The sequence below is a fragment of the Phalangium opilio genome, unplaced genomic scaffold (assembly GCF_054372755.1).
Source record: "Phalangium opilio isolate 3A_F unplaced genomic scaffold, DU_Popi_V2 ptg000352l_1, whole genome shotgun sequence".
NCBI classification, from domain to species: domain Eukaryota; kingdom Metazoa; phylum Arthropoda; class Arachnida; order Opiliones; family Phalangiidae; genus Phalangium; species Phalangium opilio.
The window spans coordinates 6,145,803-6,172,927 of record NW_028324228.1 but is presented as its reverse complement, the minus strand read 5'-3'; the positions used below and the strand labels follow the sequence as shown (position 1 = coordinate 6,172,927).

General features: G+C 46.2%; 16 non-coding genes across 16 annotated transcripts; all 16 read right to left on the bottom strand.

Annotated features, from left to right (window-relative positions):
* Positions 1–15,152: 15,152 nt before the first annotated feature.
* TRNAN-GUU (transfer RNA asparagine (anticodon GUU)) lies at positions 15,153–15,225 on the bottom strand. The gene has a single exon. It is a non-coding gene; the product is annotated as a tRNA-Asn (tRNA).
* Positions 15,226–16,325: 1,100 nt separating this feature from the next.
* TRNAN-GUU (transfer RNA asparagine (anticodon GUU)) lies at positions 16,326–16,398 on the bottom strand. Its single transcript has one exon. It is a non-coding gene; the product is annotated as a tRNA-Asn (tRNA).
* Positions 16,399–17,205: 807 nt separating this feature from the next.
* On the bottom strand, positions 17,206–17,278 carry TRNAN-GUU (transfer RNA asparagine (anticodon GUU)). Its single transcript has one exon. It is a non-coding gene; the product is annotated as a tRNA-Asn (tRNA).
* Positions 17,279–17,938: 660 nt separating this feature from the next.
* On the bottom strand, positions 17,939–18,011 carry TRNAN-GUU (transfer RNA asparagine (anticodon GUU)). The gene has a single exon. It is a non-coding gene; the product is annotated as a tRNA-Asn (tRNA).
* A 220-nt stretch (positions 18,012–18,231) lies between these two features.
* Positions 18,232–18,304, bottom strand: TRNAN-GUU (transfer RNA asparagine (anticodon GUU)). The gene has a single exon. It is a non-coding gene; the product is annotated as a tRNA-Asn (tRNA).
* An 807-nt stretch (positions 18,305–19,111) lies between these two features.
* TRNAN-GUU (transfer RNA asparagine (anticodon GUU)) lies at positions 19,112–19,184 on the bottom strand. Its single transcript has one exon. It is a non-coding gene; the product is annotated as a tRNA-Asn (tRNA).
* Positions 19,185–19,404: 220 nt separating this feature from the next.
* Positions 19,405–19,477, bottom strand: TRNAN-GUU (transfer RNA asparagine (anticodon GUU)). Its single transcript has one exon. It is a non-coding gene; the product is annotated as a tRNA-Asn (tRNA).
* A 1,686-nt stretch (positions 19,478–21,163) lies between these two features.
* TRNAN-GUU (transfer RNA asparagine (anticodon GUU)) lies at positions 21,164–21,236 on the bottom strand. Its single transcript has one exon. It is a non-coding gene; the product is annotated as a tRNA-Asn (tRNA).
* A 366-nt stretch (positions 21,237–21,602) lies between these two features.
* TRNAN-GUU (transfer RNA asparagine (anticodon GUU)) lies at positions 21,603–21,675 on the bottom strand. The gene has a single exon. It is a non-coding gene; the product is annotated as a tRNA-Asn (tRNA).
* Positions 21,676–22,042: 367 nt separating this feature from the next.
* TRNAN-GUU (transfer RNA asparagine (anticodon GUU)) lies at positions 22,043–22,115 on the bottom strand. The gene has a single exon. It is a non-coding gene; the product is annotated as a tRNA-Asn (tRNA).
* An 808-nt stretch (positions 22,116–22,923) lies between these two features.
* TRNAN-GUU (transfer RNA asparagine (anticodon GUU)) lies at positions 22,924–22,996 on the bottom strand. The gene has a single exon. It is a non-coding gene; the product is annotated as a tRNA-Asn (tRNA).
* Positions 22,997–23,216: 220 nt separating this feature from the next.
* TRNAN-GUU (transfer RNA asparagine (anticodon GUU)) lies at positions 23,217–23,289 on the bottom strand. Its single transcript has one exon. It is a non-coding gene; the product is annotated as a tRNA-Asn (tRNA).
* Positions 23,290–23,656: 367 nt separating this feature from the next.
* Positions 23,657–23,729, bottom strand: TRNAN-GUU (transfer RNA asparagine (anticodon GUU)). The gene has a single exon. It is a non-coding gene; the product is annotated as a tRNA-Asn (tRNA).
* Positions 23,730–24,536: 807 nt separating this feature from the next.
* On the bottom strand, positions 24,537–24,609 carry TRNAN-GUU (transfer RNA asparagine (anticodon GUU)). The gene has a single exon. It is a non-coding gene; the product is annotated as a tRNA-Asn (tRNA).
* Positions 24,610–26,443: 1,834 nt separating this feature from the next.
* Positions 26,444–26,516, bottom strand: TRNAN-GUU (transfer RNA asparagine (anticodon GUU)). Its single transcript has one exon. It is a non-coding gene; the product is annotated as a tRNA-Asn (tRNA).
* A 220-nt stretch (positions 26,517–26,736) lies between these two features.
* On the bottom strand, positions 26,737–26,809 carry TRNAN-GUU (transfer RNA asparagine (anticodon GUU)). The gene has a single exon. It is a non-coding gene; the product is annotated as a tRNA-Asn (tRNA).
* Positions 26,810–27,125: the final 316 nt, after the last annotated feature.

The window sequence follows — 27,125 nt, the reverse complement described above, 5'->3', positions numbered from 1 at the left end:
AGATGTAACGTAAAATTCAGAGTTTTTTAAAAATAACTGACGAACATTTAATCTTTGGGCTTCCGTTGCGCAATGGTTAACGCCGTCGGCTGTTAACCGAAAGGTTGGTGGTTCGAGCCCACCCAAGAGCGGTGTTGTGAAATCTCACATGTAACGTAAAAATCCAAAGTTTTTCCACAATACCTGACGAACATTTAATCGTTGGGCTTCCGTTGCGCAATGGTTAACGCCGTCGGCTGTTAACCGAAAGGTTGGTGGTTCGAGCCCATCCGGGAGCGGTGTTGTGAGGTCTTAGTTGTAACGTAAAATTCAGAGTTTTTTAAAAATAACTGACGAACATTTAATTTTTGGGCTTCCGTGGCGCAATGGTTAGAGCGTTCAGCTGTTAACCGAAAGGTTGGTGGTTCGAGCCCACCCGGGAGCGGTGTTGTGAGCTCTCACATGTAACGTAAAAAGCCAAAGTTTTTCCACAATACCTGACGAACATTTAATCTTTGGGCTTCCGTTGCACAATGGTTAACGCCGTCGGCTGTTAACCGAAAGGTTGGTGGTTCGAGCCCATCCGGGAGCGGTGTTGTGAGATCTCACATGTAACGTAAAATTCAGAGTTTTTTAAAAATAACTGACGAACATTTAATTTTTGGTCTTCCGTGGCGCAATGGTTAGCGCGTTCGGCTGTTAACTGAAAGGTTGGTGGTTCGAGACCATCCGGGAGCGGTGTTGTGAGCTCTCACATGTAACGTAAAAAGCCAAAGTGTTTCCACAATACCCGACGACCATTTAATTTTTGGGCTTCCGTGGCGCAATGGTTAGCGCGTTCGGCTGTTAACCGAAAGGTTGGTGGTTCGAGCCCATCCGTGAGCGGTGTTGTGAGGTCTCAGATGTGACGTAAAAAGTCAAAGTTTTTCCACAAAACCTGACGAACATTTAATCTTTGGGCTTCCGTTGCGCAATGGTTAACGCCGTCGGCTGTTAACCGAAAGGTTGGTGGTTCGAGCCCACCCAAGAGCGGTGTTGTGAAATCTCACATGTAACGTAAAAATCAAAAGTTTTACCACAATACCTGACGAACATTTAATCGTTGGGCTTCCGTTGCGCAATGGTTAATGCCGTCGGCTGTTAACCGAAAGGTTGGTGGTTCGAACCCATCCGGGAGCGGTGTTGTGAGGTCTTAGATGTAACGTAAAATTCAGAGTTTTTTAAAAATAACTGACGAACATTTAATTTTTGGGCTTCCGTGGCGCAATGGTTAGAGCGTTCAGCTGTTAACCGAAAGGTTGGTGGTTCGAGCCCACCCGGGAGCGGTGTTGTGAGCTCTCACATGTAACGTAAAAAGCCAAAGTTTTTCCACAATACCTGACAAACATTTAATCTTTGGGCTTCCGTTGCGCAATGGTTAACGCCGTCGGCTGTTAACCGAAAGGTTGGTGGTTCGAGCCCATCCGGGAGCGGTGTTGTGAGGTCTTAGATGTAACGTAAAATTCAGAGTTTTTTAAAAATAACTGACGAACATTTAATTTTTGGTCTTCCGTGGCGCAATGGTTAGAGCGTTCAGCTGTTATTCAAAAGGTTGGTGGTTCGAGCCCACCCGGGAGCAGTGTTGTGAAGTCTCAAATGTAACGTAAAAAGCCAAAGTTTTTCCACAATACCTGACGAACATTTAATCTTTGAGCTTCCGTGGCGCAATGGTTAGCGCGTTCGGCTGTTAACTGAAAGGTTGGTGGTTCGAGACCATCCGGGAGCGGTGTTGTGAGCTCTCACATGTAACGTAAAAAGCCAAAGTGTTTCCACAATACCCGACGACCATTTAATTTTTGGGCTTCCGTGGCGCAATGGTTAGCGCGTTCGGCTGTTAACCGAAAGGTTGGTGGTTCGAGCCCATCCGTGAGCGGTGTTGTGAGGTCTCAGATGTGACGTAAAAAGTCAAAGTTTTTCCACAAAACCTGACGAACATTTAATCTTTGGGCTTCCGTTGCGCAATGGTTAACGCCGTCGGCTGTTAACCGAAAGGTTGGTGGTTCGAGCCCACCCAAGAGCGGTGTTGTGAAATCTCACATGTAACGTAAAAATCAAAAGTTTTACCACAATACCTGACGAACATTTAATCGTTGGGCTTCCGTTGCGCAATGGTTAATGCCGTCGGCTGTTAACCGAAAGGTTGGTGGTTCGAACCCATCCGGGAGCGGTGTTGTGAGGTCTTAGATGTAACGTAAAATTCAGAGTTTTTTAAAAATAACTGACGAACATTTAATTTTTGGTCTTCCGTGGCGCAATGGTTAGAGCGTTCAGCTGTTATTCAACAGGATTGTGGTTCGAGCCCATACGGGAGCGGTGTTGTGAAGTCTCAGATGTGACGTAAATAGTTAAAGTTTTTCTACAATACCTGACGAACATTTAATCTTTGGGCTTCCGTGGCGCAATGGTTAGCACGTTCGGCTGTTAACCGAAAGGTTGGTGGTTCGAGCCCATCCGTGAGCGGTGTTGTGAGGTCTCAGATGTGACGTAAAAAGTCAAAGTTTTTCCACAATACCTGACGAACATTTAATTTTTGGGCTTCCGTGGCGCAATGGTTAGCGCGTTCGGCTGTTAACCGAAAGGTTGGTGGTTCGAGCCCACCCAAGAGCGGTGTTGTGAAATCTCACATGTAACGTAAAAATCCAAAGTTTTTCCACAATACCTGACGAACATTTAATCGTTGGGCTTCCGTTGCGCAATGGTTAACGCCGTCGGCTGTTACCGAAAGGTTGGTGGTTCGAGCCCATCCGGGAGCGGTGTTGTGAAGTCTCAGATGTGACGTAAAAAGTCAAAGTTTTTCCACAATACCTGACGACCATTTCATTTCTGAGCTTCCTTGGCTCCATGGTTAGCGTGTTCGGATGTTAAGCTTAAGGTTGGTGGTTCGAGCCCACCCGGGAGCAGTGTTGTGAAGTCTCATATGTAACGTAAAAAGCCAAAGTTTTTCCACAAATCCTGACGAACATTTATTTTTTGGGCTTCCGTGGCTCAATGGTTTGCGCGTTCGGCTGTTAACTAATAGGTTGGTGGTTCGAGCCCACCCGGGAGCGGAGTTGTGAAATCTCACAGGTAACGTAAAAATCCAAAGTTTTTCCACAATACCTGACGAACATTTAATCTTTGGGCTTCCGTTGCGCAATGGTTAACGCCGTCGGCTGTTAACCGAAAGGTTGTTGGTTCGAGCCCATCCGGGAGCGGTGTTGTGAAGTCTCAGATGTGACGTAAATAGTTAAAGTTTTTCCACAATACCTGACGAACATTTAATCTTTGGGCTTCCGTGGCGCAATGGTTAGCACGTTCGGCTGTTAACCGAAAGGTTGGTGGTTCGAGCCTATCCGTGAGCGGTGTTGTGAGGTCTCAGATGTGACGTAAAAAGTCAAAGTTTTTCCACAATACCTGACGAACATTTAATCTTTGGGCTTCCGTTGCGCAATGGTTAACGCCGTCGGCTGTTAACCGAAAGGTTTGTGGTTCGAGCCCACCCGGGAGCGGTGTTGTGAGCTCTCACATGTAACGTAAAAAGCCAAAGTTTTTCCACAATACCTGACGAACATTTAATCTTTGGGCTTCCGTTGCACAATGGTTAACGCCGTCGGCTGTTAACCGAAAGGTTGGTGGTTCGAGCCCATCCGGGAGCGGTGTTGTGAGATCTCACATGTAACGTAAAAATCCAAAGTTTTTCCACAATACCTGACGAACATTTAATCTTTGGGCTTCCGTTGCGCAATGGTTAACGCCGTCGGCTGTTAACCGAAAGGTTGGTGGTTCGAGCCCATCCGGGAGCGGTGTTGTGAGGTCTTAGATGTAACGTAAAATTCAGAGTTTTTTTAAAAATAACTGACGAACATTTAATTTTTGGGCTTTCGTGGCGCAATGGTTAGCGCTGTTAGCTGTTATTCAAAAGGTTTGTGGTTCGAGCCCATCCGGGAGCGGTGTTGTGAAGTCTCAGATGTGACGTAAATAGTTAAAGTTTTTCCACAATACCTGACGAACATTTAATCTTTGGGCTTCCGTGGCGCAATGGTTAACGCCGTCGGCTGTTAACCGAAAGGTTGGTGGTTCGAGCCCATCCGGGAGCGGTGTTGTGAAATCACACATGTAACGTAAAAATCAAAAGTTTTTCCACAATACCTGACGAACATTAAATCGTTGGGCTTCCGTTGCGCAATGGTTAATGCCGTCGGCTGTTAACCGAAAGGTTGGTGGTTCGAACCCATCCGGGAGCGGTGTTGTGAGGTCTTAGATGTAACGTAAAATTCAGAGTTTTTTAAAAATAACTGACGAACATTTAATTTTTGGGCTTCCGTGGCGCAATGGTTAGAGCGTTCAGCTGTTAACCGAAAGGTTGGTGGTTCGAGCCCACCCGGGAGCGGTGTTGTGAGCTCTCACATGTAACGTAAAAAGCCAAAGTTTTTCCACAATACCCTACGAACATTTAATCTTTGGGCTTCCGTTGCACAATGGTTAACGCCGTCGGCTGTTAACCGAAAGGTTGGTGGTTCGAGCCCATCCGGGAGCGGTGTTGTGAGGTCTTAGATGTAACGTAAAATTCAGAGTTTTTTAAAAATAACTGACGAACATTTAATTTTTGGTCTTCCGTGGCGCAATGGTTAGAGCGTTCAGCTGTTATTCAAAAGGTTTGTGGTTCGAGCCCATACGGGAGCGGTGTTGTGAGATCTCACATGTAACGTAAAAATCCAAAGTTTTTCCACAATACCTGACGAACATTTAATCTTTGGGCTTCCGTTGCGCAATGGTTAACGCCGTCGGCTGTTAACCGAAAGGTTGGTGGTTCGAGCCCATCCGGGAGCGGTGTTGTGAGGTCTTAGATGTAACGTAAAATTCAGAGTTTTTTAAAAATAACTGACGAACATTTAATTTTTGGTCTTCCGTGGCGCAATGGTTAGAGCGTTCAGCTGTTATTCAAAAGGTTTGTGGTTCGAGCCCATCCGGGAGCGGTGTTGTGAAGTCTCAGATGTGACGTAAATAGTTAAAGTTTTTCTACAATACCTGACGAACATTTAATCTTTGGGCTTCCGTGGCGCAATGGTTAGCACGTTCGGCTGTTAACCGAAAGGTTGGTGGTTCGAGCCCATCCGTGAGCGGTGTTGTGAGGTCTCAGATGTGACGTAAAAAGTCAAAGTTTTTCCACAATACCTGACGAACATTTATTTTTTGGGCTTCCGTGGCGCAATGGTTAGCGCGTTCGGCTGTTAACCGAAAGGTTGGTGGTTCGAGCCCACCCAAGAGCGGTGTTGTGAAATCTCACATGTAACGTAAAAATCCAAAGTTTTTCCACAATACCTGACGAACATTTAATCGTTGGGCTTCCGTTGCGCAATGGTTAACGCCGTCGGCTGTTACCGAAAGGTTGGTGGTTCGAGCCCATCCGGGAGCGGTGTTGTGAGGTCTTAGATGTAACGTAAAATTCAGAGTTTTTTAAAAATAACTGACGAACATTGAATTTTTGGGCTTCCGTGGCGCAATTGGTTAGAGCGTTCAGCTGTTATTCAAAAGGTTTGTGGTTCGAGCCCATCCGGGAGCGGTGTTGTGAAGTCTCAGATGTGACGTAAAAAGTCAAAGTTTTTCCACAATACCTGACGACCATTTCATTTCTGAGCTTCCTTGGCTCCATGGTTAGCGTGTTCGGATGTTAAGCTTAAGGTTGGTGGTTCGAGCCCACCCGGGAGCAGTGTTGTGAAGTCTCAAATGTAACGTAAAAAGCCAAAGTTTTTCCACAATACCTGACGAACATTTATTTTTTGGGCTTCCGTGGCTCAATGGTTTGCGCGTTCGGCTGTTAACTAATAGGTTGGTGGTTCGAGCCCACCCGGGAGCGGAGTTGTGAAATCTCACAGGTAACGTAAAAATCCAAAGTTTTTCCACAATACCTGACGAACATTTAATCTTTGGGCTTCCGTTGCGCAATGGTTAACGCCGTCGGCTGTTAACCGAAAGGTTGGTGGTTCGAGCCCATTCGGGAGCGGTGTTGTGAGGGCTTAGATGTAACGTAAAATTCAGAGTTTTTTAAAAATAACTGACGAACATTTAATTTTTGGTCTTCCGTGGCGCAATGGTTAGAGCGTTCAGCTGTTATTCAAAAGATTTGTGGTTCGAGCCCATCCGGGAGCGGTGTTGTGAAGTCTCAGATGTGACGTAAATAGTTAAAGTTTTTCCACAATACCTGACGAACATTTAATCTTTGGGCTTCCGTTGCGCAATGGTTAACGCCGTCGGCTGTTAACCGAAAGGTTGGTGGTTCGAGCCCACCCAAGAGCGGTGTTGTGAAATCTCACATGTAACTTAAAAATCCAAAGTTTTTCCACAATACCTGACGAACATTTAATCGTTGGGCTTCCGTTGCGCAATGGTTAACGCCGTCGGCTGTTAACCGAAAGGTTGGTGGTTCGAACCCATCCGGGAGCGGTGTTGTGAGGTCTTAGTTGTAACGTAAAATTCAGAGTTTTTTAAAAATAACTGACGAACATTTAATTTTTGGGCTTCCGTGGCGCAATGGTTAGAGCGTTCAGCTGTTAACCGAAAGGTTTGTGGTTCGAGCCCACCCGGGAGCGGTGTTGTGAGATCTCACATGTAACGTAAAAATCCAAAGTTTTTCCACAATACCTGACGAACATTTAATCTTTGGGCTTCCGTTGCGCAATGGTTAACGCCGTCGGCTGTTAACCGAAAGGTTGGTGGTTCGAGCCCATCCGGGAGCGGTGTTGTGAGGTCTTAGATGTAACGTAAAATTCAGAGTTTTTTAAAAATAACTGACGAACATTTAATTTTTGGGCTTCCGTGGCGCAATGGTTAGTGCGTTCGGCCGTTAACCGAAAGGTTGGTGGTTCGAGCCCATCCGGGAGCGGTGATGTGAGGTCTCAGATGTAACGTAAAAAGCCAAAGTTTTTCCACAATACCTGACGACCCTTTAATTTTTGGGCTTTCGTGGCGCAATGTTTAGCGCGGTTAGCTGTTATTCAAAAGGTTTGTGGTTCGAGCCCATCCGGGAGCGGTGTTGTGAAGTCTCAGATGTGACGTAAAAAGTCAGAGTTTTTCCACGATACCTGACGACCATTTCATTTCTGAGCTTCCTTGGCTCGAAGGTTAGCGCGTTCGGATGTTAACCAAAAGGTTGGTGGTTCGAGCCCACCCGGGAGCGGTGTTGTGAGATCTCAAACGTAATGTCAAATGCCAAAGTTTTTCCACAATACCTGACGAACATTTAATCTTTGGGCTTCCGTGGCGCAATGGTTAGCACGTTCGGCTGTTAACCGAGAGGTTGGTGGTTCGAGCCCATCCGTGAGCGGTGTTGTGAGGTCTCAGATGTGACGTAAAAAGTCAAAGTTTTTCCACAATACCTGACGAACATTTAATCTTTGGGCTTCCGTTGCGCAATGGTTAACGCCGTCGGCTGTTAACCGAAAGGTTGGTGGTTCGAGCCCACCCAAGAGCGGTGTTGTGAAATCTCACATGTAACGTAAAAATCCAAAGTTTTTCCACAATACCTGACGAACATTTAATCGTTGGGCTTCCGTTGCGCAATGGTTAACGCCGTCGGCTGTTAACCGAAAGGTTGGTGGTTCGAACCCATCCGGGAGCGTTGTTGTGAGCTCTCACATGTAACGTAAAATGCCAAAGTTTTTCCACAATACCTGACGAACATTTAATCTTTGGGCTTCCGTTGCACAATGGTTAACGCCGTCGGCTGTTTACCGAAAGGTTGGTGGTTCGAGCCCATCCGGGAGCGGTGTTGTGAGGTCTTAGATGTAACGTAAAATTCAGAGTTTTTTAAAAATAACTGACGAACATTTAATTTTTGGTCTTCCGTGGCGCAATGGTTAGAGCGTTCAGCTGTTATTCAAAAGGTTGGTGGTTCGAGCCCACCCGGGAGCAGTGTTGTGAAGTCTCAAATGTAACGTAAAAAGCCAAAGTTTTTCCACAATACCTGACAAACATTTAATCTTTGGGCTTCCGTGGCGCAATGGTTAGCGCGTTCGGCTGTTAACTGAAAGGTTGGTGGTTCGAGACCATCCGGGAGCGGTGTTGTGAGCTCTCACATGTAACGTAAAAAGCCAAAGTTTTTCCACAATACCTGACGAACATTTAATCTTTGGGCTTCCGTTGCACAATGGTTAACGCCGTCGGCTGTTAACCGAAAGGCTGGTGGTTCGAGCCCATCCGGGAGCGGTGTTGTGAGATCTCACATGTAACGTAAAAATCCAAAGTTTTTCCACAATACCTGACGAACATTTAATCTTTGGGCTTCCGTTGCGCAATGGTTAACGCCGTCGGCTGTTAACCGAAAGGTTGGTGGTTCGAGCCCATCCGGGAGCGGTGTTGTGAGGTCTTAGATGTAACGTAAAATTCAGAGTTTTTTAAAAATAACTGACGAACATTTAATTTTTGGTCTTCCGTGGCGCAATGGTTAGAGCGTTCAGCTGTTATTCAAAAGGTTTGTGGTTCGAGCCCATCCGGGAGCGGTGTTGTGAAGTCTCAGATGTGACGTAAATAGTTAAAGTTTTTCTACAATACCTGACGAACATTTAATCTTTGGGCTTCCGTGGCGCAATGGTTAGCACGTTCGGCTGTTAACCGAAAGGTTGGTGGTTCGAGCTCATCCGTGAGCGGTGTTGTGAGGTCTCAGATGTGACGTAAAAAGTCAAAGTTTTTCCACAATACCTGACGAACATTTAATTTTTGGGCTTCCGTGGCGCAATGGTTAGCGCGTTCGGCTGTTAACCGAAAGGTTGGTGGTTCGAGCCCACCCAAGAGCGGTGTTGTGAAATCTCACATGTAACGTAAAATTCAGAGTTTTTTTAAAAATAACTGACGAACATTTAATTTTTGGGCTTTCGTGGCGCAATGGTTAGCGCGGTTAGCTGTTATTCAAAAGGTTTGTGGTTCGAGCCCATCCGGGAGCGGTGTTGTGAAGTCTCAGATGTGACGTAAAAAGTCAGAGTTTTTCCACGATACCTGACGACCATTTCATTTCTGAGCTTCCTTGGCTCGAAGGTTAGCGCGTTCGGATGTTAACCAAAAGGTTGGTGGTTCGAGCCCACCCGGGAGCGGTGTTGTGAGATCTCAAACGTAATGTCAAATGCCAAAGTTTTTCCACAATACCTGACGAACATTTAATTTTTGGGCTTCCGTGGCGCAATGGTTAGCGCGTTCGGCTGTTAACTGAAAGGTTGGTGGTTCGAGACCATCCGCGAGCGGTGTTGTGAGCTCTCACATGTAACGTAAAAAGCCAAAGTGTTTCCACAATACCCGACGACCATTTAATTTTTGGGCTTCCGTGGCGCAATGGTTAGCGCGTTCGGATGTTAACCGAAAGGTTGGTGGTTCGAGCCCATCCGTGAGCGGTGTTGTGAGGTCTCAGATGTGACGTAAAAAGTCAAAGTTTTTCCACAATACCTGACGAACCTTTAATCTTTGGGCTTCCGTTGCGCAATGGTTAACGCCGTCGGCTGTTATCCGAAAGGTTGGTGGTTCGAGCCCACCCAAGAGCGGTGTTGTGAAATCTCACATGTAACGTAAAAATCCAAAGTTTTTCCACAATACCTGACGAACATTTAATCGTTGGGCTTCCGTTGCGCAATGGTTAACGCCGTCGGCTGTTAACCGAAAGGTTGGTGGTTCGAACCCATCCGGGAGCGTTGTTGTGAGCTCTCACATGTAACGTAAAAAGCCAAAGTTTTTCCACAATACCTGACGAACATTTAATCTTTGGGCTTCCGTTGCACAATGGTTAACGCCGTCGGCTGTTTACCGAAAGGTTGGTGGTTCGAGCCCATCCGGGAGCGGTGTTGTGAGGTCTTAGATGTAACGTAAAATTCAGAGTTTTTTAAAAATAACTGACGAACATTTAATTTTTGGTCTTCCGTGGCGCAATGGTTAGAGCGTTCAGCTGTTATTCAAAAGGTTGGTGGTTCGAGCCCACCCGGGAGCAGTGTTGTGAAGTCTCAAATGTAACGTAAAAAGCCAAAGTTTTTCCACAATACCTGACAAACATTTAATCTAGGGGCTTCCGTGGCGCAATGGTTAGCGCGTTCGGCTGTTAACTGAAAGGTTGGTGGTTCGAGACCATCCGGGAGCGGTGTTGTGAGCTCTCACATGTAACGTAAAAAGCCAAAGTTTTTCCACAATACCTGACGAACATTTAATCTTTGGGCTTCCGTTGCACAATGGTTAACGCCGTCGGCTGTTAACCGAAAGGTTGGTGGTTCGAGCCCATCCGGGAGCGGTGTTGTGAGATCTCACATGTAACGTAAAAATCCAAAGTTTTTCCACAATACCTGACGAACATTTAATCTTTGGGCTTCCGTTGCTCAATGGTTAACGCCGTCGGCTGTTAACCGAAAGGTTGGTGGTTCGAGCCCATCCGGGAGCGGTGTTGTGAGGTCTTAGATGTAACGTAAAATTCAGAGTTTTTTAAAAATAACTGACGAACATTTAATTTTTGGTCTTCCGTGGCGCAATGGTTAGAGCGTTCAGCTGTTATTCAAAAGTATTGTGGTTCGAGCCCATCCGGGAGCGGTGTTGTGAAGTCTCAGATGTGACGTAAATAGTTAAAGTTTTTCTACAATACCTGACGAACATTTAATCTTTGGGCTTCCGTGGCGCAATGGTTAGCACGTTCGGCTGTTAACCGAAAGGTTGGTGGTTCGAGCCCATCCGTGAGCGGTGTTGTGAGGTCTCAGATGTGACGTAAAAAGCCAAAGTTTTTCCACAATACCTGACGACCATTTCATTTCTGAGCTTCCTTGGCTCCATGGTTAGCGTGTTCGGATGTTAAGCTTAAGGTTGGTGGTTCGAGCCCACCCGGGAGCAGTGTTGTGAAGTCTCAAATGTAACGTAAAAAGCCAAAGTTTTTTCACAATACCTGACGAACATTTAATTTTTGGGCTTCCGTGGCTCAATGGTTTGCGCGTTCGGCTGTTAACTAATAGGTTGGTGGTTCGAGCCCACCCGGGAGCGGTGTTGTGAAATCTCACATGTAACGTAAAAATCCAAAGTTTTTCCACAATACCTGACGAACATTTAATCGTTGGGCTTCCGTTGCGCAATGGTTAACGCCGTCGGCTGTTAACCGAAAGGTTGGTGGTTCGAACCCATCCGGGAGCGGTGTTGTGAGGTCTTAGATGTAACGTAAAATTCAGAGTTTTTTAAAAATAACTGACAAACATTTAATTTTTGGGCTTCCGTGGCGCAATGGTTAGAGCGTTCAGCTGTTAACCGAAAGGTTGGTGGTTCGAGCCCACCCGGGAGCGTTGTTGTGAGCTCTCAGATGTAACGTAAAAAGCCAAAGTTTTTCCACAATACCTGACGAACATTTAATCTTTGGGCTTCCGTTGCACAATGGTTAACGCCGTCGGCTGTTTACCGAAAGGTTGGTGGTTCGAGCCCATCCGGGAGCGGTGTTGTGAGGTCTTAGATGTAACGTAAAATTCAGAGTTTTTTAAAAATAACTGACGAACATTTAATTTTTGGTCTTCCGTGGCGCAATGGTTAGAGCGTTCAGCTGTTATTCAAAAGGTTGGTGGTTCGAGCCCACCCGGGAGCAGTGTTGTGAAGTCTCAAATGTAACGTAAAAAGCCAAAGTTTTTCCACAATACCTGACGAACATTTAATTTTTGGGCTTCCGTGGCGCAATGGTTAGCGCGTTCGGCTGTTAACCGAAAGGTTGGTGGTTCGAGCCCACCCAAGAGCGGTGTTGTGAAATCTCACATGTAACGTAAAAATCCAAAGTTTTTCCACAATACCTGACGAACATTTAATCGTTGGGCTTCCGTTGCGCAATGGTTAACGCCGTCGGCTGTTACCGAAAGGTTGGTGGTTCGAGCCCATCCGGGAGCGGTGTTGTGAGGTCTTAGATGTAACGTAAAATTCAGAGTTTTTTAAAAATAACTGACGAACATTGAATTTTTGGGCTTCCGTGGCGCAATTGGTTAGAGCGTTCAGCTGTTATTCAAAAGGTTTGTGGTTCGAGCCCATCCGGGAGCGGTGTTGTGAAGTCTCAGATGTGACGTAAAAAGTCAAAGTTTTTCCACTATACCTGACGACCATTTCATTTCTGAGCTTCCTTGGCTCCATGGTTAGCGTGTTCGGATGTTAAGCTTAAGGTTGGTGGTTCGAGCCCACCCGGGAGCAGTGTTGTGAAGTCTCAAATGTAACGTAAAAAGCCAAAGTTTTTCCACAATACCTGACGAACATTTAATTTTTGGGCTTCCGTGGCTCAATGGTTTGCGCGTTCGGCTGTTAACTAATAGGTTGGTGGTTCGAGCCCACCCGGGAGCGGTGTTGTGAAATCTCACATGTAACGTAAAAATCCAAAGTTTTTCCACAATACCTGACGAACATTTAATCGTTGGGCTTCCGTTGCGCAATGGTTAACGCCGTCGGCTGTTAACCGAAAGGTTGGTGGTTCGAACCCATCCGGGAGCGGTGTTGTGAGGTCTTAGATGTAACGTAAAATTCAGAGTTTTTTAAAAATAACTGACAAACATTTAATTTTTGGGCTTCCGTGGCGCAATGGTTAGAGCGTTCAGCTGTTAACCGAAAGGTTGGTGGTTCGAGCCCACCCGGGAGCGTTGTTGTGAGCTCTCAGATGTAACGTAAAAAGCCAAAGTTTTTCCACAATACCTGACGAACATTTAATCTTTGGGCTTCCGTTGCACAATGGTTAACGCCGTCGGGTGTTTACCGAAAGGTTGGTGGTTCGAGCCCATCCGGGAGCGGTGTTGTGAGGTCTTAGATGTAACGTAAAATTCAGAGTTTTTTAAAAATAACTGACGAACATTTAATTTTTGGTCTTCCGTGGCGCAATGGTTAGAGCGTTCAGCTGTTATTCAAAAGGTTGGTGGTTCGAGCCCACCCGGGAGCAGTGTTGTGAAGTCTCAAATGTAACGTAAAAAGCCAAAGTTTTTCCACAATACCTGACGAACATTTAATCTTTGGGCTTCCGTGGCGCAATGGTTTGCGCGTTCGGCTGTTAACTAATAGGTTGGTGGTTCGAGCCCACCCGGGAGCGGAGTTGTGAAATCTCACAGGTAACGTAAAAATCCAAAGTTTTTCCACAATACCTGACGAACATTTAATTTTTGGGCTTCCGTGGCTCAATGGTTTGCGCGTTCGGCTGTTAACTAATAGGTTGGTGGTTCGAGCCCACCCGGGAGCGGAGTTGTGAAATCTCACAGGTAACGTAAAAATCCAAAGTTTTTCCACAATACCTGACGAACATTTAATTTTTGGGCTACCGTGGCTCAATGGTTTGCGCGTTCGGCTGTTAACTAATAGGTTGGTGGTTCGAGCCCACCCGGGAGCGGAGTTGTAAAATATCATAGGTAACGTAAAAATCCAAAGTTTTTCCACAATACCTGACGAACATTTAATCTTTGGGCTTCCGTTGAGCAATGGTTAACGCCGTCGGCTGTTAACCGAAAGGTTGGTGGTTCGAGCCCATCCGGGAGCGGTGTTGTGAGGTCTTAGATGTAACGTAAAATTCAGAGTTTTTTAAAAATAACTGACGAACATTTAATTTTTGGTCTTCCGTGGCTCAATGGTTTGCGCGTTCGGCTGTTAACTAATAGGTTGGTAGTTCGAGCCCACCCGGGAGCGGAGTTGTGAAATCTCACAGGTAACGTAAAAATCCAAAGTTTTTCCACAATACCTGACGAACATTTAATCGTTGGGCTTCCGTTGCGCAATGGTTAACGCCGTCGGCTGTTAACCGAAAGGTTGGTGGTTCGAGCCCATCCGGGAGCGGTGTTGTGAGGTCTTAGATGAAACGTAAAATTCAGAGTTTTTTAAAAATAACTGACGAACATTTAATTTTTGGGCTTCCGTGGCGCAATGGTTAGCGCGTTCGGCTGTTAACCGAAAGGTTGGTGGTTCGAGCCCATCCGGGAGCGGTAATGTGAGGTCTTAGATGTAACGTAAAATTCAGAGTTTTTTAAAAATACCTGACGAACATTTAATCTTTGGGCTTCCGTGGCGCAATGGTTAGCGCGTTCGGCTGTTAACCGAAAGGTTGGTGGTTCGAGCCCACCCGGGATTGGTGTTGTGAGCTCTCACATGTAACGTAAAAAGCCAAAGTGTTTCCACAATAGCCGACGACCATTTAATTTTTGGGCTTCCGTGGCGCAATGGTTAGCGCGTTCGGCTGTTAACCGAAAGGTTGGTGGTTCGGGCCCATCTGTGAGCGGTGCTGTGAGGTCTCAGATGTGACGTAAAAAGTCAAAGTTTTTCCACAATACCTGACGAACATTTGGCTCGAACCACCAACCTTTTGGTTATAATCCGAACGCGCTAACCTTCGAGCCAAGGAAGCTCAGAAATGAAATGGTCGTCAGGTATTGTGGAAAAACTCTGACTTTGTACGTCACATCCGAGACTTCAAAACACCGCTCCCGGATGGGCTCGAACCTCAAACCTTTCGGTTAACAGCCGACGGCGTTAACCATTGTGCAACGGAAGCCCAAAGATTAAATGTTCGTCAGGTATTGTGGAAAAACTTTGACTTTTTACGTCACATCTGAGACTTCACAACACCGCTCCCGGATGGGCTCGAACCACAAACCTTTTGAATAACAGCTGAACGCTCTAACCATTGCGCCACGGAAGCCCAAAAATTAAATGTTCGTCAGTTATTTTTAAAAAACTCTGAATTTTACGTTACATCTAAGACCTCACAACACAGCTCCCGGATGGACTCGAACCACCAACCTTTCGGTTAACAGCCGACGGCGTTAACCATTGCTTCACGGAAGCCCAAAAATTAAATGTTCGTCAGGTATTGTGGAAAAACTTTGGATTTTTACGTTACATGTGAGATTTCACAACACCGCTCCCGGGTGGGCTCGAACCACCAACCTTTCGGTTAACAGCCGAACGCGCTAACCATTGCTTCACGGAAGCCCAAAAATTAAATGTTCGTCAGGTATTGTGGAAAAACTTTGACTTTTTACGTCACATCTGAGACCTCACAACACCGCTCACGGATGGGCTCGAACCACCAACCTTTCGGTTAACAGCCGAACGCGCTAACCATTGCGCCACGGAAGCCCAAAAATTAAATGGTCGTCGGCTATTGTGGAAACACTTTGGCTCTTTACTTTACATGTGAGAGCTCACAACACCGCTCCCGGGTGGGCTCGAACCACCAACCTTTCGGTTAACAGCCGAACGCGCTAACCATTGCGCCACGGAAGCCCAAAAATTAAATGTTCGTCAGTTATTTTTAAAAAACTCTGAATTTTACACTACATCTAAGACCTCACAACACAGCTCCCGGATGGGCTCGAACCACCAACCTTTCGGTTAACAGCCGACGGCGTTAACCATTGCTTCACGGAAGCCCAAAAATTAAATGTTCGTCAGGTATTGTGGAAAAACTTTGACTTTTTACGTCACATCTGAGACCTCACAACACCGCTCACGGATGGGCTCGAACCACCAACCTTTCGGTTAACAGCCGAACGCGCTAACCATTGCGCCACGGAAGCCCAAAAATTAAATGTTCGTCAGTTATTTTTAAAAAACTCTGAATTTTACACTACATCTAAGACCTCACAACACCGCTCCCGGATGGGCTCGAACCTCAAACCTTTCGGTTAACAGCCGACGGCGTTAACCATTGTGCAACGGAAGCCCAAAGATTAAATGTTCGTCAGGTATTGTGGAAAAACTTTGACTTTTTACGTCACATCTGAGACTTCACAACACCGCTCCCGGATGGGCTCGAACCACAAACCTTTTGAATAACAGCTGAACGCTCTAACCATTGCGCCACGGAAGCCCAAAAATTAAATGTTCGTCAGTTATTTTTAAAAAACTCTGAATTTTACGTTACATCTAAGACCTCACAACACAGCTCCCGGATGGACTCGAACCACCAACCTTTCGGTTAACAGCCGACGGCGTTAACCATTGCTTCACGGAAGCCCAAAAATTAAATGTTCGTCAGGTATTGTGGAAAAACTTTGGATTTTTACGTTACATGTGAGATTTCACAACACCGCTCCCGGGTGGGCTCGAACCACCAACCTTTCGGTTAACAGCCGAACGCGCTAACCATTGCTTCACGGAAGCCCAAAAATTAAATGTTCGTCAGGTATTGTGGAAAAACTTTGACTTTTTACGTCACATCTGAGACCTCACAACACCGCTCACGGATGGGCTCGAACCACCAACCTTTCGGTTAACAGCCGAACGCGCTAAACATTGCGCCACGGAAGCCCAAAAATTAAATGGTCGTCGGCTATTGTGGAAACACTTTGGCTCTTTACTTTACATGTGAGAGCTCACAACACCGCTCCCGGGTGGGCTCGAACCACCAACCTTTCGGTTAACAGCCGAACGCGCTAACCATTGCGCCACGGAAGCCCAAAAATTAAATGTTCGTCAGTTATTTTTAAAAAACTCTGAATTTTACACTACATCTAAGACCTCACAACACAGCTCCCGGATGGGCTCGAACCACCAACCTTTCGGTTAACAGCCGACGGCGTTAACCATTGCTTCACGGAAGCCCAAAAATTAAATGTTCGTCAGGTATTGTGGAAAAACTTTGACTTTTTACGTCACATCTGAGACCTCACAACACCGCTCACGGATGGGCTCGAACCACCAACCTTTCGGTTAACAGCCGAACGCGCTAACCATTGCGCCACGGAAGCCCAAAAATTAAATGTTCGTCAGTTATTTTTAAAAAACTCTGAATTTTACGTTACATCTAAGACCTCACAACACAGCTCCCGGATGGACTCGAACCACCAACCTTTCGGTTAACAGCCGACGGCGTTAACCATTGCTTCACGGAAGCCCAAAAATTAAATGTTCGTCAGGTATTGTGGAAAAACTTTGGATTTTTACGTTACATGTGAGATTTCACAACACCGCTCCCGGGTGGGCTCGAACCACCAACCTTTCGGTTAACAGCCGAACGCGCTAACCATTGCTTCACGGAAGCCCAAAAATTAAATGTTCGTCAGGTATTGTGGAAAAACTTTGACTTTTTACGTCACATCTGAGACCTCACAACACCGCTCACGGATGGGCTCGAACCACCAACCTTTCGGTTAACAGCCGAACGCGCTAACCATTGCGCCACGGAAGCCCAAAAATTAAATGGTCGTCGGCTATTGTGGAAACACTTTGGCTCTTTACTTTACATGTGAGAGCTCACAACACCGCTCCCGGGTGGGCTCGAACCACCAACCTTTCGGTTAACAGCCGAACGCGCTAACCATTGCGCCACGGAAGCCCAAAAATTAAATGTTCGTCAGTTATTTTTAAAAAACTCTGAATTTTACACTACATCTAAGACCTCACAACACAGCTCCCGGATGGGCTCGAACCACCAACCTTTCGGTTAACAGCCGACGGCGTTAACCATTGCTTCACGGAAGCCCAAAAATTAAATGTTCGTCAGGTATTGTGGAAAAACTTTGACTTTTTACGTCACATCTGAGACCTCACAACACCGCTCACGGATGGGCTCGAACCACCAACCTTTCGGTTAACAGCCGAACGCGCTAACCATTGCGCCACGGAAGCCCAAAAATTAAATGTTCGTCAGTTATTTTTAAAAAACTCTGAATTTTACACTACATCTAAGACCTCACAACACAGCTCCCGGATGGGCTCGTACCACCAACCTTTCGGTTAACAGCCGACGGCGTTAACCATTGCTTCACGGAAGCCCAAAAATTAAATGTTCGTCAGGTATTGTGGAAAAACTTTGACTTTTTACGTCACATCTGAGACCTCACAACACCGCTCACGGATGGGCTCGAACCACCAACCTTTCGGTTAACAGCCGAACGCGCTAACCATTGCGCCACGGAAGCCCAAAAATTAAATGGTCGTCGGCTATTATAGAAGAACTTTGGCTTTTTACGTTACACGTGAGAGCTCACAACACCGCTCCCGGGTGGGCTCGAACCACCAACCTTTCGGTTAACAGCCGAACGCGCTAACCATTGCGCCACGGAAGCCCAAAGATTAAATGTTCGTCAGTTATTTTTAAAAAACTCTGAATTTTACGTTACATCTAAGACCTCACAACACCGCTCCCGGATGGGCTCGAACCACCAACCTTTCGGTTAACAGCCGACGGCGTTAACCATTGCGCAACGGAAGTCCAAAGATTAAATGTTCGTCAGGTATTGTGGAAAAACTTTGGATTTTTACGTTACATGTGAGATCTCACAACACCGCTCCCGGGTGGGCTCGAACCACCAACCTTTCGGTTAACAGCCGAACGCGCTAACCATTGCGCCACGGAAGCCCAAAGATTAAATGTTCGTCAGGTATTGTGGAAAAACTTTGACTTTTTACGTCACATCTGAGACTTCACAACACCGCTCCCGGATGGGCTCGAACCACAAACCTTTTGAATAACAGCTGAACGCTCTAACCATTGCGCCACGGAAGCCCAAAAATTAAATGTTCGTCAGTTATTTTTGAAAAACGCTGAATTTTACGTTACATCTAAGACCTCACAACACCGCTCCCGGATGGGCTCGAACCACCAACCTTTCGGTTAACAGCCGACGGCGTTAACCATTGTGCAACGGAAGCCCAAAGATTAAATGTTCGTCAGGTATTGTGGAAAAACTTTGACTTTTTACGTCACATCTGAGACTTCACAACACCGCTCCCGGATGGGCTCGAACCACAAACCTTTTGAATAACAGCTGAACGCTCTAACCATTGCGCCACGGAAGCCCAAAAATTAAATGTTCGTCAGTTATTTTTGAAAAACGCTGAATTTTACGTTACATCTAAGACCTCACAACACCGCTCCCGGATAGGCTCGAACCACCAACCTTTCGGTTAACAGCCGACGGCGTTAACCATTGTGCAACGGAAGCCCAAAGATTAAATGTTCGTCAGGTATTGTGGAAAAACTTTGACTTTTTACGTCACATCTGAGACCTCACAACACCGCTCACGGATGGGCTCGAACCACCAACCTTTCGGTTAACAGCCGAACGCGCTAACCATTGCGCCACGGAAGCCCAAAAATTAAATGGTCGTCGGCTATTATAGAAGAACTTTGGCTTTTTACGTTACACGTGAGAGCTCACAACACCGCTCCCGGGTGGGCTCGAACCACCAACCTTTCGGTTAACAGCCGAACGCGCTAACCATTGCGCCACGGAAGCCCAAAGATTAAATGTTCGTCAGTTATTTTTAAAAAACTCTGAATTTTACGTTACATCTAAGACCTCACAACACCGCTCCCGGATGGGCTCGAACCACCAACCTTTCGGTTAACAGCCGACGGCGTTAACCATTGCGCAACGGAAGTCCAAAGATTAAATGTTCGTCAGGTATTGTGGAAAAACTTTGGATTTTTACGTTACATGTGAGATCTCACAACACCGCTCCCGGGTGGGCTCGAACCACCAACCTTTCGGTTAACAGCCGAACGCGCTAACCATTGCGCCACGGAAGCCCAAAGATTAAATGTTCGTCAGGTATTGTGGAAAAACTTTGACTTTTTACGTCACATCTGAGACTTCACAACACCGCTCCCGGATGGGCTCGAACCACAAACCTTTTGAATAACAGCTGAACGCTCTAACCATTGCGCCACGGAAGCCCAAAAATTAAATGTTCGTCAGTTATTTTTGAAAAACGCTGAATTTTACGTTACATCTAAGACCTCACAACACCGCTCCCGGATGGGCTCGAACCACCAACCTTTCGGTTAACAGCCGACGGCGTTAACCATTGTGCAACGGAAGCCCAAAGATTAAATGTTCGTCAGGTATTGTGGAAAAACTTTGACTTTTTACGTCACATCTGAGACTTCACAACACCGCTCCCGGATGGGCTCGAACCACAAACCTTTTGAATAACAGCTGAACGCTCTAACCATTGCGCCACGGAAGCCCAAAAATTAAATGTTCGTCAGTTATTTTTGAAAAACGCTGAATTTTACGTTACATCTAAGACCTCACAACACCGCTCCCGGATAGGCTCGAACCACCAACCTTTCGGTTAACAGCCGACGGCGTTAACCATTGTGCAACGGAAGCCCAAAGATTAAATGTTCGTCAGGTATTGTGGAAAAACTTTGACTTTTTACGTCACATCTGAGACTTCACAACACCGCTCCCGGATGGGCTCGAACCACAAACCTTTTGAATAACAGCTGAACGCTCTAACCATTGCGCCACGGAAGCCCAAAAATTAAATGTTCGTCAGTTATTTTTAAAAAACTCTGAATTTTACGTTACATCTAAGACCTCACAACACAGCTCCCGGATGGGCTCGAACCACCAACCTTTCGGTTAACAGCCGACGGCGTTAACCATTGCTTCACGGAAGCCCAAAAATTAAATGTTCGTCAGGTATTGTGGAAAAACTTTGACTTTTTACGTCACATCTGAGACCTCACAACACCGCTCACGGATGGGCTCGAACCACCAACCTTTCGGTTAACAGCCGAACGCGCTAACCATTGCGCCACGGAAGCCCAAAAATTAAATGTTCGTCAGTTATTTTTAAAAAACTCTGAATTTTACACTACATCTAAGACCTCACAACACAGCTCCCGGATGGGCTCGAACCACCAACCTTTCGGTTAACAGCCGACGGCGTTAACCATTGCTTCACGGAAGCCCAAAAATTAAATGTTCGTCAGGTATTGTGGAAAAACTTTGACTTTTTACGTCACATCTGAGACCTCACAACACCGCTCACGGATGGGCTCGAACCACCAACCTTTCGGTTAACAGCCGAACGCGCTAACCATTGCGCCACGGAAGCCCAAAAATTAAATGTTCGTCAGTTATTTTTAAAAAACTCTGAATTTTACACTACATCTAAGACCTCACAACACAGCTCCCGGATGGGCTCGAACCACCAACCTTTCGGTTAACAGCCGACGGCGTTAACCATTGCTTCACGGAAGCCCAAAAATTAAATGTTCGTCAGGTATTGTGGAAAAACTTTGACTTTTTACGTCACATCTGAGACCTCACAACACCGCTCACGGATGGGCTCGAACCACCAACCTTTCGGTTAACAGCCGAACGCGCTAACCATTGCGCCACGGAAGCCCAAAAATTAAATGGTCGTCGGCTATTATAGAAGAACTTTGGCTTTTTACGTTACACGTGAGAGCTCACAACACCGCTCCCGGGTGGGCTCGAACCACCAACCTTTCGGTTAACAGCCGAACGCGCTAACCATTGCGCCACGGAAGCCCAAAGATTAAATGTTCGTCAGGAATTTTTAAAAAACTCTGAATTTTACGTTACATCTAAGACCTCACATTACCGCTCCCGGATGGGCTCGAACCACAAACCTTTTGAATAACAGCTGAACGCTCTAAACATTGCGCCACGGAAGCCCAAAAATTAAATGTTCGTCAGTTATTTTTAAAAAACTCTGAATTTTACGTTACATCTAAGACCTCACAACACCGCTCCCGGATGGGCTCGAACCACCAACCTTTCGGTTAACAGCCGATGGCGTTAACCATTGCGCAACGGAAGTCCAAAGATTAAATGTTCGTCAGGTATTGTGGAAAAACTTTGGATTTTTACGTTACATGTGAGATCTCACAACACCGCTCCCGGGTGGGCTCGAACCACCAACCTTTCGGTTAACAGCCGAACGCGCTAACCATTGCGCCACGGAAGCCCAAAGATTAAATGTTCGTCAGGTATTGTGGAAAAACTTTGACTTTTTACGTCACATCTGAGACTTCACAACACCGCTCCCGGATGGGCTCGAACCACAAACCTTTTGAATAACAGCTGAACGCTCTAACCATTGCGCCACGGAAGCCCAAAAATTAAATGTTCGTCAGTTATTTTTGAAAAACGCTGAATTTTACGTTACATCTAAGACCTCACAACACCGCTCCCGGATGGGCTCGAACCACCAACCTTTCGGTTAACAGCCGACGGCGTTAACCATTGTGCAACGGAAGCCCAAAGATTAAATGTTCGTCAGGTATTGTGGAAAAACTTTGACTTTTTACGTCACATCTGAGACTTCACAACACCGCTCCCGGGTGGGCTCGAACCACCAACCTTTCGGTTAACAGCCGAACGCGCTAACCATTGCGCCACGGAAGCCCAAAGATTAAATGTTCGTCAGGTATTGTGGAAAAACTTTGGATTTTTACGTTACATGTGAGATCTCACAACACCGCTCCCGGGTGGGCTCGAACCACCAACCTTTCGGTTAACAGCCGACGGCGTTAACCATTGCGCAACGGAAGCCCAAAGATTAAATGTTCGTCAGGTATTGTGGAAAAACTTTGGATTTTTACGTTACATGTGAGATCTCACAACACCGCTCCCGGGTGGGCTCGAACCACCAACCTTTCGGTTAACAGCCGAACGCGCTAACCATTGCGCCACGGAAGTCCAAAGATTAAATGTTCGTCAGGTATTGTGGAAAAACTTTGACTTTTTACGTCACATCTGAGACTTCACAACACCGCTCCCGGATGGGCTCGAACCACAAACCTTTTGAATAACAGCTGAACGCTCTAACCATTGCGCCACGGAAGCCCAAAAATTAAATGTTCGTCAGTTATTTTTGAAAAACGCTGAATTTTACGTTACATCTAAGACCTCACAACACCGCTCCCGGATGGGCTCGAACCACCAACCTTTCGGTTAACAGCCGACGGCGTTAACCATTGTGCAACGGAAGAACAAAGATTAAATGTTCGTCAGGTATTGTGGAAAAACTTTGACTTTTTACGTCACATCTGAGACTTCACAACACCGCTCCCGGATGGGCTCGAACCACAAACCTTTTGAATAACAGCTGAACGCTCTAACCATTGCGCCACGGAAGCCCAAAAATTAATTGGTCGTCGGCTATTATAGAAACACTTTGGCTTTTTACGTTACACGTGAGAGCTCACAACACCGCTCCCGGGTGGGCTCGAACCACCAACCTTTCGGTTAACAGCCGAACGCGCTAACCATTGCGCCACGGAAGCCCAAAGATTAAATGTTCGTCAGGAATTTTTAAAAAACTCTGAATTTTACGTTACATCTAAGACCTCACATTACCGCTCCCGGATGGGCTCGAACCACAAACCTTTCGGTTAACAGCCGACGGCGTTAACCATTGCGCAACGGAAGCCCAAAGATTAAATGTTCGTCAGGTATTGTGGAAAAACTTTGGATTTTTACGTTACATGTGAGATCTCACAACACCGCTCCCGGGTGGGCTCGAACCACCAACCTTTCGGTTAACAGCCGAACGCGCTAACCATTGCGCCACGGAAGCCCAAAGATTGAATGTTCGTCAGGTATTGTGGAAAAACTTTGACTTTTTACGTCACATCTGAGACTTCACAACACCGCTCCCGGATGGGCTCGAACCACAAACCTTTTGAATAACATCTGAACGCTCTAACCATTGCGCCACGGAAGACCAAAAATTAAATGTTCGTCAGTTATTTTTAAAAAACTCTGAATTTTACGTTACATCTAAGACCTCACAACACAGCTCCCGGATGGGCTCGAACCACCAACCTTTCGGTTAACAGCCGACGGCGTTAACCATTGCGCAACGGAAGTCCAAAGATTAAATGTTCGTCAGGTATTGTGGAAAAACTTTGGATTTTTACGTTACATGTGAGATCTCACAACACCGCTCCCGGGTGGGCTCGAACCACCAACCTTTCGGTTAACAGCCGAACGCGCTAACCATTGCGCCACGGAAGCCCAAAGATTAAATGTTCGTCAGGTATTGTGGAAAAACTTTGACTTTTTACGTCACATCTGAGACTTCACAACACCGCTCCCGGATGGGCTCGAACCACAAACCTTTTGAATAACAGCTGAACGCTCTAACCATTGCGCCACGGAAGCCCAAAAATTAAATGTTCGTCAGTTATTTTTGAAAAACGCTGAATTTTACGTTACATCTAAGACCTCACAACACCGCTCCCGGATGGGCTCGAACCACCAACCTTTCGGTTAACAGCCGACGGCGTTAAAAATTGTGCAACGGAAGCCCAAAGATTAAATGTTCGTCAGGTATTGTGGAAAAACTTTGACTTTTTACGTCACATCTGAGACTTCACAACACCGCTCCCGGATGGGCTCGAACCACAAACCTTTTGAATAACAGCTGAACGCTCTAACCATTGCGCCACGGAAGCCCAAAAATTAAATGTTCGTCAGTTATTTTTAAAAAACTCTGAATTTTACGTTACATCTAAGACCTCACAACACAGCTCCCGGATGGGCTCGAACCACCAACCTTTCGGTTAACAGCCGACGGAGTTAACCATTGCTTCACGGAAGCCCAAAAATTAAATGTTCGTCAGGTATTGTGGAAAAACTTTGACTTTTTACGTCACATCTGAGATCTCACAACACCGCTCCCGGATGGGCTCGAACCACCAACCTTTCGGTTAACAGCCGACGGCGTTAACCATTGCGCAACGGAAGCCCAAAGATTAAATGTTCGTCAGGTATTGTGGAAAAACTTTGGATTTTTACGTTACATGTGAGATCTCACAACACCGCTCCCGGGTGGGCTCGAACCACCAACCTTTCGGTTAACAGCCGAACGCGCTAACCATTGCGCCACGGAAGCCCAAAGATTGAATGTTCGTCAGGTATTGTGGAAAAACTTTGACTTTTTACGTCACATCTGAGACTTCACAACACCGCTCCCGGATGGGCTCGAACCACAAACCTTTTGAATAACATCTGAACGCTCTAACCATTGCGCCACGGAAGACCAAAAATTAAATGTTCGTCAGTTATTTTTAAAAAACTCTGAATTTTACGTTACATCTAAGACCTCACAACACAGCTCCCGGATGGGCTCGAACCACCAACCTTTCGGTTAACAGCCGACGGCGTTAACCATTGCGCAACGGAAGCCCAAAGATTAAATGTTCGTCAGGTATTGTGGAAAAACTTTGGATTTTTACGTTACATGTGAGATCTCACAACACCGCTCCCGGGTGGGCTCGAACCACCAACCTTTCGGTTAACAGCCGAACGCGCTAACCATTGCGCCACGGAAGTCCAAAGTTTAAATGTTCGTCAGGTATTGTGGAAAAACTTTGACTTTTTACGTCACATCTGAGACTTCACAACACCGCTCCCGGATGGGCTCGAACCACAAACCTTTTGAATAACAGCTGAACGCTCTAACCATTGCGCCACGGAAGCCCAAAAATTAAATGTTCGTCAGTTATTTTTGAAAAACGCTGAATTTTACGTTACATCTAAGACCTCACAACACCGCTCCCGGATGGGCTCGAACCACCAACCTTTCGGTTAACAGCCGACGGCGTTAACCATTGTGCAACGGAAGCCCAAAGATTAAATGTTCGTCAGGTATTGTGGAAAAACTTTGACTTTTTACGTCACATCTGAGACTTCACAACACCGCTCCCGGATGGGCTCGAACCACAAACCTTTTGAATAAAAGCTGAACGCTCTAACCATTGCGCCACGGAAGCCCAAAAATTAAATGTTCGTCAGTTATTTTTAAAAAACTCTGAATTTTACGTTACATCTAAGACCTCACAACACAGCTCCCGGATGGGCTCGAACCACCAACCTTTCGGTTAACAGCCGACGGCGTTAACCATTGCTTCACGGAAGCCCAAAAATTAAATGTTCGTCAGGTATTGTGGAAAAACTTTGACTTTTTACGTCACATCTGAGATCTCACAACACTGCTCCCGGATGGGCTCGAACCACCAACCTTTCGGTTAACAGCCGACGGCGTTAACCATTGCGCAACGGAAGCCCAAAGATTAAATGTTCGTCAGGTATTGTGGAAAAACTTTGGATTTTTACGTTACATGTGAGATCTCACAACACCGCTCCCGGGTGGGCTCGAACCACCAACCTTTCGGTTAACAGCCGAACGCGCTAACCATTGCGCCACGGAAGTCCAAAGATTAAATGTTCGTCAGGTATTGTGGAAAAACTTTGACTTTTTACGTCACATCTGAGACTTCACAACACCGCTCCCGGATGGGCTCGAACCACAAACCTTTTGAATAACAGCTGAACGCTCTAACCATTGCGCCACGGAAGCCCAAAAATTAAATGTTCGTCAGTTATTTTTGAAAAACGCTGAATTTTACGTTACATCTAAGACCTCACAACACCGCTCCCGGATGGGCTCGAACCACCAACCTTTCGGTTAACAGCCGACGGCGTTAACCATTGTGCAACGGAAGAACAAAGATTAAATGTTCGTCAGGTATTGTGGAAAAACTTTGACTTTTTACGTCACATCTGAGACTTCACAACACCGCTCCCGGATGGGCTCGAACCACAAACCTTTTGAATAACAGCTGAACGCTCTAACCATTGCGCCACGGAAGCCCAAAAATTAATTGGTCGTCGGCTATTATAGAAACACTTTGGCTTTTTACGTTACACGTGAGAGCTCACAACACCGCTCCCGGGTGGGCTCGAACCACCAACCTTTCGGTTAACAGCCGAACGCGCTAACCATTGCGCCACGGAAGCCCAAAGATTAAATGTTCGTCAGGAATTTTTAAAAAACTCTGAATTTTACGTTACATCTAAGACCTCACATTACCGCTCCCGGATGGGCTCGAACCACAAACCTTTCGGTTAACAGCCGACGGCGTTAACCATTGCGCAACGGAAGCCCAAAGATTAAATGTTCGTCAGGTATTGTGGAAAAACTTTGGATTTTTACGTTACATGTGAGATCTCACAACACCGCTCCCGGGTGGGCTCGAACCACCAACCTTTCGGTTAACAGCCGAACGCGCTAACCATTGCGCCACGGAAGCCCAAAGATTGAATGTTCGTCAGGTATTGTGGAAAAACTTTGACTTTTTACGTCACATCTGAGACTTCACAACACCGCTCCCGGATGGGCTCGAACCACAAACCTTTTGAATAACATCTGAACGCTCTAACCATTGCGCCACGGAAGACCAAAAATTAAATGTTCGTCAGTTATTTTTAAAAAACTCTGAATTTTACGTTACATCTAAGACCTCACAACACAGCTCCCGGATGGGCTCGAACCACCAACCTTTCGGTTAACAGCCGACGGCGTTAACCATTGCGCAACGGAAGTCCAAAGATTAAATGTTCGTCAGG